Consider the following 10,295-nt stretch of genomic DNA (forward strand, 5'->3'; position numbering starts at 1 on the left):
TGGTGTCGACGTTTTTGATGAGGGCTTCGAAGTCGGCGTAGATGACGTAAGGCACGGGCATTTGATGCTTATGGTTGATGAATTTCAAGACGTTGTCGCTTTCGTCGGGCATGTCGATTCGGACGGCCGTCTGTCCAACACTCCGGCAATCCTCTCGGTGCAATTCCAGCAGGTCATATAACGAAAGAAGGATGGACAAACGTGTATTCATCTGGGCTAAAAACATGAACAGACAGTGCTGGACTCTGCGTGTTAGGGAATATCTTGGACAATGGAATGGTCACGTAACAGCCTGTGAAACGTTAGAAAGCAGTCTTTTATCTAAGACATTTGCAAGAATATCTTTTGAAAACTATATGTCTAACTGGAGTGAGAAACTAAATGCTAATCCTGACCACAACTGTTCATCAACCGGTCTCAGCAAACTTCGACATTATAGGCAGTTCAAGGGGCAATATCAAGCTGAGAGCTACCTCACTCACCCTCTACCGAGATCACATAGAGCCGCCCTTATTATAGAAGATGAAATGCACGTTTTCCTTTTCTGTCCTTTATACGACACCGTCGTATAAATATACGTCGTGATATTTTATACAAATAACCTGTACATGTATATATATTTTTAGTATCTTTTATATTATATGTGTCTATAGTTTTTATGCAGAAGTGTCTCTCATAAATCGTTGAGCGATTGGTTTTTACAAACAAGTTGGACAAAAATAAAAATATGTCTGTCTGTCTGTATTCACCAATGAAGGAGCAAGACTTTACGTTAAAACGCCGTATAAGGAATAAAAAGAAGTTGTTATCAATAAAATGTGTCATGTATTCATGTTCGTCCAAATTCTAAATGCCTTTGAAGAACTTCAATGGAGCAGTATATAAAAGCACATCTCCAAAATCATGCCACATAGGCACTTGAAAACACATAACTGTTCAAAATGTGACATCATGTGTTGTGAAATGTGACACAATTATCTTTTCGGATGTGTGTTCGGAAGTATGTCGGGCAAGGATGGCTATTTCCTACTTATTCGATACTGATGATCCGATTTATTAACTGTTAAAAAAGGTCTGTGGTAGTTACTGTATATAGATTACAATCCCAGCTGTTTCACCCGCAGGTCTACAAGCAGCTCTTCACACTGACACACATTCCTCATCTGACTGAAGCTAGACTTACATCAGCAAATGTTTTAGAAAGGGAGTGTTCAACTGCACGTACCAAAGTCATTCAAGGACCGGAATCATCAACTGAAGCAACCATAGGTAATCTATCTACCTCAGTGGAAGCACGACCCTTACCCGTATACTTATCTTATAAGATTGTATGCTCATATATCATGTATAATTAATGTACCTGGAACGTCATTGCTCTGAGAATTATCACAATACATATAAAAGGACTTAATTTCGTAAGTAAATTTAACAAATGTGTCGAAAATAGGAAATGTGATGACTTGTGTTCAATTAATCACATATACTATATTTTCCAGGACAGTAGGAAGGGTGCTAGCCCTCCACAGTGTTTAGCTATGATAACTGCTGATACTCGAGAGAGGGAATTGACAAACTGAAAGAATGAACTGCGCGCAAATACTATATGTCTTACTGTACTCCAGGTGATCCCGAACTGTCAGCGGGCAGCATGTAGCAAACCAACAGACGCGACCTCTGTCGTTGTGAATCCCTGCTGTGCGAGAAGAGTGTGTTTTACCTACAAACAGCTCCGCGTCAAGAATCGCCTCTCTCCCCAGCCAAACATAAGGGATCCGAATTACTATTCACAGAGCAGTTTATTGTTTTCCAAACCACTGGCTTTATGAATACGTTATGTTCATCAAGTCTCACAGTTTCACAGTATAAATACAGTTGAAAACTGTCTTCATAGCGTTATAACAATATGTAAATATGTGACCCATAATCACTCCCAAAGTATAGTAGTCATATTCCAATAATAAGTGTCGCATTTACATCAATATTATATGTAACAATTAGCGAAACATTTATACAAATCTTAAGATAAAGTTAGTCGCATGCTGTCCACATAGCTGACTGCCACAAGGCAGTAACAGGGTTGTGCAATCCGTTAATCTATGAGAGTTATTTGATGTCAGTCTGTATGTCGTTCATCTGTTAGTCGATATGATTTTGTCTTAGTGCTGAGTGTATCGGTTTGGTACCAACTCTTATGTGTCAACACAAATCAGATTTGCTGATACAAAATGACAGTTGGTGATATTTCTTAATTGCGTGATGCTACAGCTTAAGTGATCTTTGTTAAAAACATATACTCTCTAAAAAAAGAAACGCATCATGAAAATAGCAATTTCAGGTAGCAGTGAATTAAAACGTGATTCATTTGACAAAAGCTTTTGCTCTGTTTATGAGTCCTATGGTATTTATGTTTTGAAACACCACAACAAAAGGCACCATCCGTAAAATACCCGTATTAAACAGTATGATTTTCAATTTCGGCGTGTAGTGTCACAGAATACACAATGCACATGCAATGCACGTGAAATTTGGGGATCAGATAGTCTCAATGATGGGTATAAAAGGTTGATCGCTGTCTGTCGATTATTCACTGTATTTGGAATATTGTTGACGAACGCAAAATGCCACGTCTAAGTGAAGCCAACTGTCATATCGCCATTGGTTTGCTTGAAGCTGGCCTCAACGCGCAGTTGCCCGAAGCATGAATGTTCACCAAAGCACCATTTCACGGCTCTGGGAGAGATATCGCCTGCAGAATGCGGTAGCAGATGCCCCTCGTAGTAGGCGATCCCGAGCGACCACTGCGGCGCAAGATTGCTACATCCGGGTACATCACCTGCGTCATCGAACAGCTACGGCGGCCAGTACCGCTCGACAAATACCCGGATTGAAAAGGCTTTCTGCACAATTCGTCAGGAACAGGTTGAGAAAAACTGGTTTACGTGCCAGAAGACCTTATTTTGGCCCTGTGCTTCGACAGCAACATCGTCGACATCGAGTTCAATGGTGCACCAACGTACAGGCCTGGAACCTACCGAATTGGCGTAGAGTCTGGTTCAGTGATGAATCACGATTTCTATTGGAACGACGCGATGGAAGAATGCGGGTGTACAGACGTCGACGTGAACGTTTCGCCGACGCTTGCGTTCCCCAGGTGGACAGATTCGGCATGGGAAGTGTTATGATGTGGTGAACGATCACCTACCGTAGGAGAAGTGATTTGGTGATGATCAAGGGCAATCTGACAGCTCAACGGTACTGTGACGAAATCCTACGCCCACACCTCCTTCCAATCATTGATCGCCAGAGGGAGTTGTTTCAACAGCACAATGCCAGGCCCCACACAGCACGTCACACTAGAGACTTCCTCCAGAACCACAACATCAATGTGCTCCCTTGGACCTCAAGATCACCGGACTTAAACCCGATCGAACATCTGGGGGTGCCCTGGACAGACGGGTGCGACGCCGTAACCCTCAGCCCCAGACACTTCAGCAACTCGCACAGGCACTACAGGCCGAGTGGGCTGCGATTGGGCAACACGAGATTCTGAGACTTATTCGTTCGATGCCGAGGCGATGCCGTGCAGTTCTGGATGCCCACGGTGGTCACACGAGGTATTGACGTCAGCGCCACCACACGTCTCCATGTGACACTCAAACTGACTTTCCTCGAGTTGGTGCCAAAGACGGATAAGTCTGCATTCCCAGGGTGCAATTTCGCTATATTTCATTGACTCATAAAGCCTACAAGATGTTTCAAAATAAACATAAAAATACAGTTAAAATTCCTATATGCGTTTCTTTTTTGGGAGAGTATATAATTTGCCAGATACTTTGTCAGTGAAAAGTAATTTCTACAAGAAATGTCTTGTGGAAACACAAATTCATTGCAGAAAATTCTGTAGTCAAACATAAATCAGACAGAAATTTTCGGACCCTTTTTGTGAGCCAAGAGCTATGACCACATATTGGGACATAAGTCAGATCAGTTCATCTCAAGGAGAAAATGTACAAATTGTGCATGTAGCTAGCTCTCATATTTGTGGTCTGTTGGCCTGAGTGTCCCCCGCCCTGCCTTTGTTAAGCAATTCATTTTGATAATGATTTTAAACATCAATAATTGTGAAACCATTTTAAGGTATGCCCTACTAGATCTTAAGCAGCACAAAAAACTGATGTTTCCTTCTGTGTATCGAGTAACTGTCAAAACATTATTTTGTCCCTCTAGAATTTGGTTTGATCTGAGTACTATGTGGACCTAGAATCTCGTGCAGCAACATGTATACGTATATCCATATCACAAATCAGAAACAAAGCAAAGTATAGTATGACCAGAAATTATTGAGAATTTTAGGAATATGTTTAATTGGATTTCTAGTATAAAGAACCGTGACCAGCTATCAAGTGCTTGGTTTCATTCAAGAGAGACAACTCCGTTAATCCTTTTTCATTAGTTTGTGAAGAGTTATCCCCCTTTGTTTACTTGCTAGCAGACGACATTTTCAGTGATGGATGATTTAGAGAAGAGGAAGTTGATTTTAGAGTATTATAATAAGGACATCAGATCAGCTAAAGTAATTTCAAGTAGAACAGGCATCCCTTTGTCCACTGTTTATCGTGTTTTGAAAATTATTGCAAATGGATATGACATTGAGCACCAGGGAGGCGCAGGTAGGCCCAGAGAATTGACTGTCGGTGACAGGAGGCGGCTTGGTATTCTTGTTTCTAAAAACAAACGAAGGAGTTTAGAAAAACTTAAGGCTTGATATCATTGATAGAGGAACTGTGGCTGTCTGTAAGGAGAAAATTAGAACTGAGCTGCATGCAATGGGTTGGTAGAAAAGTCGAGGAATTCCATTACCGATCATGAAACCTGAACAAAAGGGGCGAAGGTGGAACTGGTGCTTACAGCACAGAAATTTTAACTGGGACAATGTGATTTTCTCAGATGAAAGTTCTGTGTGGCTGTTTCCTAATACACTGAAATTCTGGAACAAACAAACTGAAAAACCTTTGTATCAGCACAGTCCGAAATTTAACGTGTGGGGTGACATATCTGTGTTAGGGCCCCTCTGTGTATTTGAAGGGAATATGAACAGTGAGCGGTACACAGATATTCTTGAGGGACATTTACTTCCATCTGCTCACGTGTTCTATGGAAATATTTGGATTTTCCAGCAGGACAACGACCCAAAACATCGTTCAAAGCATTCACAGGCCTGGCTTCGGACCCAAAATATGACATTATTAGATTGGCCAAGCTATAGCCCTGACCTAAATCCAATAGAAAATGTTTGGGGACTTAAGAAGGAAAGTGTCAATAAGAAAAATCTGACAAATATTGCTGAAATGAAAGAAGAGGTGGTCTGATATTGGGACAGCATGGACCACGACTTTCTAACTTCTTTGATCAGTAGTATGCCACGCCGCATTGAAGCCTGCATTGCTGCCCATGGTGACTTGACAAAATACTAACTGTTCACCTGTCTTTGAATCTGGAGTTATCTTCTGCTAATATTCACATTTAATATGTGAGTAATGAGTGAAAAAAATATAAAAAATTACAATCTTAAATTCTCAATAATTTCTGGTTGTACTGTACATATGTATGATGAGTTAAACAGTTTACTGATCACAAATATCAGCTCGGACTTGAGAAAACAACACAATGTATAATGTGTACAACTTTCAGACGAAAATAACTGTATAGTGAAAATATATGTTATGCTCAGTTATGCTGGATATTTGATTTCCACCCACGTTGTATAGTGGCGGAACAAGATGTTCTCTAACCATATGTGACAGCCATATAACATCAGCAAACATACTCCAGCAACATGTACTTCCGTGTGTCGACAAAAGTAACCACGGTAATTCCCGTGATATCTTGTAAATTCAGTATCGTACTTTTCATGCGGTACTTTCTTTGTACACACAATGGCACGCTTACTGACCACAATGTTCCGAATCGTTGCATTGTAATTCATTAAAACTGAATGTCTAACATTGAAAATAGCCGTAGATCTCTCATAAGAAAGATCATGTTCACAAAATGTCAAATGCAAATGACCAACCTTCTCGTGTCCCGTCGTCTGCATGCCTGGTGTCAACAAGTATACATCACGTAAGGTAAGGGTAAAACCGTCGGTTGACATTTAAAAAACTATAGAAATATTTTCGGGCCAGCTTATAGTAGCTAACCTCGCGCTTCAATTATTATAGTTCAGGTTCATGCGGCCCTGCTATGGTAATTATTGAATACATTAGCCCGAATCTAACCTACTTTTATTCTCATGATTTTGGATAATCTCTTTTCGATTCTTAACTTATTCTTTGCTATTTCTTTATCTATTTTTTCTATAATACACCCCTATCAATATGTAAGTTTTACATTTTACATGTGTTTTATGGTGTAGCGTTTTGTTCCCCTATTAATAACTTTATTACGCTTTGGTTAAACACACCTACCACATCGATGACACAGGCACTCTCTGAAGTCGGTAGTTGGGATATGGGAACAGACAGACAGGGACAGTATATTGAAGTCTCACCGTATGTAGGCCTACAGCAATATTATATACAAGTAAAACATATGCATTCTTGTAGATTTATGGGAGACTATAGTACATACATTTAAAACAATGCCTCTTTTCACATAAAAGTAGAAATAAATATGTGTGAAATATGCTCTGATAATAACACCAGATAAAAGGCAAAGGGTGAATTCTTTCACTGATACAATAAGCCCAACGTCGAAAGAGAATATAACATAGTTTTGGGGCAACGTTAAAACACATGGGGAGTAGGGGGGTACTGGTTGTTAGAGCTTTGTGGGGTATTATCTCTTTTCCTGATACTCATCGTTATGGCGTCACGGCAAATGTGTAAAATACGAACAATGACAAAAAGAACCTAAAGACGTTTAAGAGAATTTATGGATGTCAGCTTCTGTAGTTTTAGAAAAAGCAAACGACACTACAAGGAAATACGGGATTGTAAAAGATTAATATGACTTTGAATTGCGAGGCCGTTTTTCCATCTATCCACCACCAAGGACTATGCCTTGGATGTTCTCCAATTTCTCCTGTTGGTAGCCTTTACGTCGAGACCGATGAGCCATTATTAAAACATTACCGTATCGAATTATCTATATTCTCATGAATTCAACCCTGCATATAACTATGTTTGTAATCCTCTTTTTGAGGATCTGCATTATAAGAAATATTTTCTTTTTCTGCCCCTAGGAAGAAGAATTATACCTGTATCGTGGGCACTTTGGCGGCATATGAGTTTTAACGGAGTATGGACATGTTTGTTATGTTAAAGTTATGTTATCTACATCGTCGCAGTGCTGTCAATATAAATGTAATAACAGCAGCTTATTACCAAGGCCAACAGTACGGCCAGGTGCAGGTCAGGTGCGTGTAATTAACTTGAAAGTATAGCCGGTTGGCTACAGACGTTTAACATTGTGGATGAGGTGCTGGATACTGCAGGTTGGCCATACATGTGCCGTGATAAGAGACAGGGCTGCCTGACAGTCCGTATATGCGTTGAATTCTTGTTGTAACGGAACTTGACCCTCGGACAGCGGCTAGGCAGGTGGGCTGACGATCGCTTCTTTAATGGTGCAAGGCCGTTGCTGCACTATCATGTAATTGCATAGTTAGACGTCTAAAAATGTGTTGTGGACCCACTGCTGGACTTCTGTGCTTGAAGTGGATGGTGAGACGACAGGTGGAACTTACATAAACAAAACACAAGAAATCTGAAACTAACAAACTAATCTGCAAACAAGAATGTAATCATTTATGGTATATTTATCTTCACATATGGGTCCAAGGATGGTGAGCAGTTGCTTGGGCCACTATCATTGGATCCAGGGGCGGTGGGGTAGTCCGCTCATCACGCCGAAGGTCCGGGTTCGATTCCCCACATGGGTACAATGTGTGAAGCCCATTTCTGGTGTCCCCCGCCGTAATACTGCTGGAATATTGCTAACAGCGGCGTAAAACCACTCTCACTCACTCATTGGATCCAGAACAATGTTTTCATGATTACCAGACAACAGTTCGATTTTCACAGTCGAAGCAAAAGCCATTTTATCTACTCAATATATCAATAAACAGTCTAGATATCAACAACACATAATATTTTCAGATTCTCTTTATTGCTTTTCAGGCCAGTAAAAATTTGTCATGTAACACTAGCTTTTAATCGAAATTCTCGAATTATAAAATGATCTTGCTACTGACCAATATGACATCGTCTTCAGTTGGTTACCCAGCCATGTTGGAATTTCGGGTCACACAATGGCTGATTCTGCTGCCCCGGCAGCACTCACCAAATCTGCGAGACCACTTCTGATACCATACACTGACTATAAACATGCTATAAGACGTTGTTGCATCCAAATACGAATGCAAAAAAGGTGGGACACCCAAGTATGTATAAATAAATAATATGAAATAATACCACCGATCGACTACACCTACTCTGGCTGTCAGTCCAGATTTGAAGAGGCCAGTTTAAGACGATGCGGTATTGCAATTGGCCACTACAGATACACTCATGACTATGTATTAAGGATCCTCCATTGGGTATCCCTTGTGATAACAGAATTATGGTCAAGCATACATTGATTGCCGGTGTTATTTTTTCAATCAGAAGGGAACAATATTTTGAATCATTATCATCTATGAAGGATCTTTTTCCTGATATTAGTTATTGGACTTTTAACGGAAATTGTTTTAATTAAATTTTAAATAAAATACTGTGATTATCATTGGCTGTGCCTGCAAAGGTTGTTTCCACGTGGGTACAATGTCTGAAGCCCATTTCTGGTGTCCCCCGCCACGATGTTGCTAAAATATTGCTAAAGGAGGCGTAAAACATACTTACTCACTCACTCACATGTTGTTGAAGTAGCGTAAAATAATTGTCCCCCTGGAAGGGTACGTAAGTCCCATTTCATTCAAAGTAGTTTTCATTTTCGGCGATTTTAATTGGGGAATATATGTTCCTTTAATGTATGGGTAATTTGCCAGCACCTGGAGGAATGATGTAATTCCAGCTAGGGAAGCACATGCAGGTAGGAAAAGTACTGTAAGTCCCCATGGTGCCTGGTATGGTGATCTACCTTTAGCTGCTGGTGATCTATAGTCCGTTTTTATATCGTGTTGTTCTCTAGAGTGATATGTTTATGATAACAAGCTAGTTGTAAGTTAAGCTCTGTGATAATCTAATAGTTCTACTATCCATTGACTGTTACACGTCGTCTTGCAGCTGGGTGGTTAGGTTATATTTGAGATTACAGATTCTAGTACTTTGGTATTCAAGGCTGACGCAGTTGTATTTCTATGCATCTTGTAGTTTGTCCCGTCAGACAGCTATTTTCTAGAATTTGGAGATAAACATATGACTTGGGAAAATCAGAGGTATGTAACGAAATTATAATAGCTCTAAATTTGATTTAAACCGAACGCGTACGGTTATAAATCAAATTTAGAGCTATATAATTTCGTTATATACCTCTGATTTTCCAACACAATACGTTTATCTCCATTCTACCATACCCGCGTTATTAAGATTAAAAAAAATACATGCTGTGTTGGAAAATCAGGGGTATATAACGTAATTATACACCTTTGAATGACTTTGATTAACCAAACATAATCCAGTATTTACTGAAGTCATGGTAGAATAGCAGTTATACGTTGTTTAGTTAATGAGTTTGTGTATTTGCTCATGGTTTATTGATCAGGGAACCTGGTCAGTGTTGGTTGGGGCTTTGGCTAATAAGAAACTGCCTCGTTTTCTTGCAGTACTGCATTGTTGTTTGATGACGCTCTGATGTCAGCAGCACAGCTACATGACAACTATTCCCATCTTCTCCCTCCCACGCTGTATAAAATCAGATCAGTATATGCCCTGTTGATGTTAAGACACAAGAAACATGCTCATTAACCGAGATACTTAACAGTTTTTCCACATATACACATACATATTGTCAGTTGCGTCTACTCACTGTGTTGATCTAATTTACAGGTGAGTCTACACTACATGCCCACTCTGTTATAATGTTCGGTCTTAACCTGACTCAAACAGCAAACAGTTGAAGAAGGAACAGTCATTTACCATCTAATGAAGGTTGTTATCGGTGCAATAAAGCAATCTGATAAACTTGGTATCCAAATCTGATAACTATGCAAATCCACGAACTACTTTCACAAAACTCCATACACGCTATGCGAATCCTAAAACGTTTTAACATTTCATCGATGACGTCGTCACGAG

The sequence above is a fragment of the Haliotis rubra genome, unplaced genomic scaffold (assembly GCF_003918875.1).
Source record: "Haliotis rubra isolate DU_JTF1 unplaced genomic scaffold, ASM391887v1 Scf855, whole genome shotgun sequence".
Taxonomy (NCBI): domain Eukaryota; kingdom Metazoa; phylum Mollusca; class Gastropoda; order Lepetellida; family Haliotidae; genus Haliotis; species Haliotis rubra.